This window comes from Sapajus apella, unplaced genomic scaffold (assembly GCF_009761245.1).
Source record: "Sapajus apella isolate SASKATOON/1434 unplaced genomic scaffold, GSC_monkey_1.0 scaffold107, whole genome shotgun sequence".
NCBI lineage: Eukaryota > Metazoa > Chordata > Mammalia > Primates > Cebidae > Sapajus > Sapajus apella.
Genome location: NW_022437047.1, coordinates 3,422,512 through 3,426,853, shown reverse-complemented (window position 1 = coordinate 3,426,853; position 4,342 = coordinate 3,422,512). Strand labels below are relative to the sequence as shown.

Here is a 4,342-nt window from a genome sequence, read left to right as displayed (position 1 = left end):
GTTAAACACAGTGAGTTTCAAGTTTCTCTTCAAAGGATCAGTGTGTCAGTGTGTTCAGCTATCTTATTCTTTGTTCTCCATTTTAAAGTTTAACTTCCTTGCTCTCTTCCCCTTGCCCCTAGTTCCAGTAAACAACCTCCCTGCCAGTTTTAATCAGTAATTCCCATCTTTCCTCTAGTTACCTGCACCTATTTCTCTCACAGAAACCACAAGAGGAATAAGTTCAGGTAACCAGGGGAACAGATGTCAATTAATAATCTACATATTAGGAGGGGATGTACGAGTGAGATGTGAGTTCTGACTCATCCTAGTCACCTGTTCTGACCTGAGTCACCTTTAGTTACATGTTTTATAACCATCTTTCCCACTGAAACTGCTCACCCCACCATTCTGGTTCATACCCCTGCTCTCTTTAAAATAACCAATAGGAATTAGCTTAGCTTATGTGGTCCAACCATAGCCAATAATGAAATGACACAGCAGTAGGAGCAAGCTGCATCAGGGATAAGAACTCCTTCCCCTCCCCTGTTCAGGTGTGCTCTTGCCATTGCTCAATCCACGAGATGCACCCTTCTATGGAAGTAAAAATTGCCTTGCTGAGAAAATTTATATTTGAGTGCTATTTCTTTTGCAGCACCAAAAAATTTGCTTCTAACAATTTTCAATAAATCCCTTCATTCATTCCTTGCTTTGTTTGTGCATTTTGCCCAATTCTTTGTTCAAGATGCCAAAAACCTGGACACCCTCCGCTGGTAACACTACTGGGCTGCATTCCCAGACATTAAGAGATTCTAAGTCACAGGATATGATAGGAAGGAAGTTGGCACAAGATGCAGGTCATAAAGACCTTGCTTGAAAACAAGTTACAGTAGAGAAACCAGCCAAAACCCATCAAAATCAAGATGAGGATGACAGTGAACTGTGGTCGTTTTCACTGCTACACTCCCACCCGCACCATGACAGTTTACAAATGCTATGGCAACCTCAGAAAGTTGCCCTGTATAGTCTAAAAAGAGGTGGCATGAATAATCCACCCCTTGTTTAGCATATCATCAAGAAATAACATAAAAATGGGCAACCAGTAGCCCTCAGGGCTGTTCTATGGAGTAGCCATTCTTTATTCCCTTACTTTCCTAATAAACTTGCTTTTGCTTTACTCTATAAACTCACCCTGAATTCTTTATTGCAAAAGATCCAAGAACCATCTCTTGGGGTCTGGATCAGGACCCCTTTACTGTAACACTTCTATTTAGTCACAGAATTTGTCTTGTATACTTCAGCACAGGACTCAAAGTATCTCCCTGTGGTTCTGTGAGAAAGGAAGTGTAGGTAAGGAAAAATAATTTTCTCTTCCACCCTTCATAGCTTCTTAGCTAGGATTTCCTGTAACAAAAGACAAACTAACAAGAGAACATCAAACAGAAGTTTGTTGTTCTAAGTTATCTTCTATGTATGCATACTTCCTGCATACATAGAAGATAACATAGAAAAATCACTAAATCTCTACAGCAGATTTTCAGACTTCTTAGACTTTAGGTTTAAATATCCATTGTTCTTTGACACAAAGAAAGAAATGAGTAGGGGAAAGCCCATCTAAATGTAAAACAAGCGTGAGATTTAAATTTATGCAGATTTAAATGTGATGGCTTCTCCACTGACGAAGAGTCTTTAATGAATTAGCCTTCTCTTCCTGGGACAGAAAGGGAGATTTGAAAATTACTATTTTTAGCATAAACATATAAATTTCTCTTTTACTTCTACAAAAGTAGAATATCAAAAGTTCTTTTAAAGTTTCTAAGCTCCTTCAATATGGTATCATTGCTGATCATGATTCCTTGCAATTTGAAAAATTATCAATAAACATTGGTGGAATTGTTTTGAATATAATTGATTGGCATAATGATATACTACTGTGTACAGTTAGCACTACGAACAAGTGAATGTCATTTACATCACTCCAAAAATAATCTCTGCAAAGACTTGAGTGAATATGTCAAAGCATCACAGAATATCAGTTTGTGAATAACCTAAATTTCTAGAATTCTTCCATATTCACTTTCTTATAAAAGTCACAGAGTAAATGTTGCTGATACTGAATATTGCATATACGTAATTTTCCCTCCTTCTCCTGTTGATGTCCCTCCCACAAACATGATTTAGTCTTTGGCCTCAATCTTGATAACAGATTCCATAGTGGCATCTCACATTGTTTGGGAATTAGAACTAGCAGTTGATCTCTTAAAGATTGGCATTCTTTTCGTGCAACTGATTACAAAATTTATTCAAAGAAAGCCTGAGCTGAATTAAATTTAAAGAAATTTTTAATTAAGCAAGGGACAATTCACAAATCAGGCAGCCTCCCAAGCCAGAGTAGGCTCTGAGTCCAGTGCAGCCACATGGTGGAAGATTTATAAACAGAAACAGAAAATAACCTACAAAAAATGGAAGTGAGATACAAAAACAGCTGGGTTTGTTATAGAGTGGTGTTTGCCTTATTTGAACACAGTTCAAACAGTTGGCTACATTCAATTGGCCAAAATCTGGTGATTGGCACAAGTGTAGGCTATGGTCTTTTTACACCTCTGCTTGTTATAGTTCACAATGTAATGAACTTAAAATATTTCTGGCCAAACTTAAAATATGTAAGGAGGTGGCTTTAGGTTAAACTTGACTTAACAAATTCACAGAGAGAGGTGGAACACTCTTATCCTACAACAATTATTTGAAATTTAAGATGTTTCTCTTACTTTATTTAAACATAAATATTTTCATTGCATTATATTTGTGCCAGGTATTAAGTAACTGTCTCAGCTCCACACCAACTTTATCTCAGCTCTGTAATGCCGGAACTGAAACTCAGCAAACCATATTCTTGGATTGCCAGCTGTATCTGTTAGGCTCTGCCAAAAAGAGGACAGTAGAGGGAGGCTGGCTGGAGGAGAGGGAGATTTGCTCCTTCCTGTTTGTTTCTGGACAGCCTGCCATTAGAATGACCACCAACCACGCCTTTCTTTTTCTTCCTGGCAGCAGCAGTGGCAGCAGCTCTACTCAGTTGGCAATTTTTCCAGCACTTACAAAACCAGCTTCATACTCCCTTGACCTTATAGACATCAGGACAGGCCAGCCTGTGCTCTCCCATGAGGGGTCTGAGTTTCAGCTCTGCAGGGCTCCTCTTTTAGGTTATTGTTTAATAATTCACACTTCTTTTTTTCACAAGATGGTGCCGAAAGCGAAGAAGGAAGCTCCTGCCCCTCCTAAAGCCGAAGCCAAAGCGAAGGCTTTAAAGGCCAAGAAGGCAGTGTTGAAAGGTGTCCACAGCCACAAAAAAAAGAAGATCCGCACGTCACCCACCTTCCGGCGGCCCAAGACACTGCGACTCCGGAGGCAGCCCAAATATCCTCGGAAGAGCACCCCCTGGAGAAACAAACTGGACCACTATGCTATCATCAAGTTTCCGCTGACCACTGAGTCTGCCATGAAGAAGATAGAAGACAACAACACACTTGTATTCATTGTGGATGTTAAAGCCAACAAGCACCAGATCAAACAGGCTGTGAAGAAGCTCTATGACATTGATGTGGCCAAGGTCAACACCCTGATTCGGCCTGATGGAGAGAAGAAGGCATATGTTCGACTGGCTCCTGATTACGATGCTTTGGATGTTGCCAACAAAATTGGGATCATCTAAACTGAGTCCAGCTGGCTAATTCTAAATATATGTATATCTTTTCACCATAAAAAAATAATAATAATAATTCACACTTCTTTCCTTTGCTCCTTCAGCCCTAGGAATGACGGTTGTTTCTTACAATTACAACTACCCTGATACCTTAAAGTTGGCTTTTTACCATTTCAGTTTCCTACTAAACACTTTTGTATTGACAAAGATTCTTTTCTTGACCAAACCTTCTTTTCTTGGCCAAACCTTAGTCAAACTCCCCTGAACCTTCTCTTCTACAAGGCCTGTTTATGTACTTTCTTTGCAGAGTCCAGTTTTAGCAAGAATCCTGCTAGATCAGCTTAGCAGAACTCTCAACTCTTTGATAGAGACAGGAGACAGGGAAATACTTGGTAGAAGAGGGTGGTTCTCCAGCAAAGGCCCCTCCCCCAAGCCTGGATACCTGCAGACCTACCTAATGAGGTCAGGCATTCTTGTTTTCGCACCCAAAACTTGCCTTTTGGCCTTCCAAACCCCCTATCCTCTACCCATAAAAACCGCAGACCCCAGGCTTCAGGGATAGACAAGACAAGCAGACAGGCAGGTGAATGTCAGAATGGTGTGGCAGAGAAGGAGAGAAGAGAAGGACCGCCTGAACATCAGTTCAGCTGGGGATAGTCAGAG

The 4,342-nt window shown here is 40.3% G+C and overlaps 1 pseudogene across 1 annotated transcript; it reads left to right on the top strand.

Moving 5' to 3' along the window:
• The first annotated feature begins 3,212 nt into the window (after nt 1-3,212).
• Nucleotides 3,213-3,688, top strand: LOC116537200 (annotated as a pseudogene). Its single transcript, XR_004263018.1, has one exon. The product of XR_004263018.1 is annotated as a 60S ribosomal protein L23a pseudogene (transcript).
• Nucleotides 3,689-4,342: the final 654 nt, after the last annotated feature.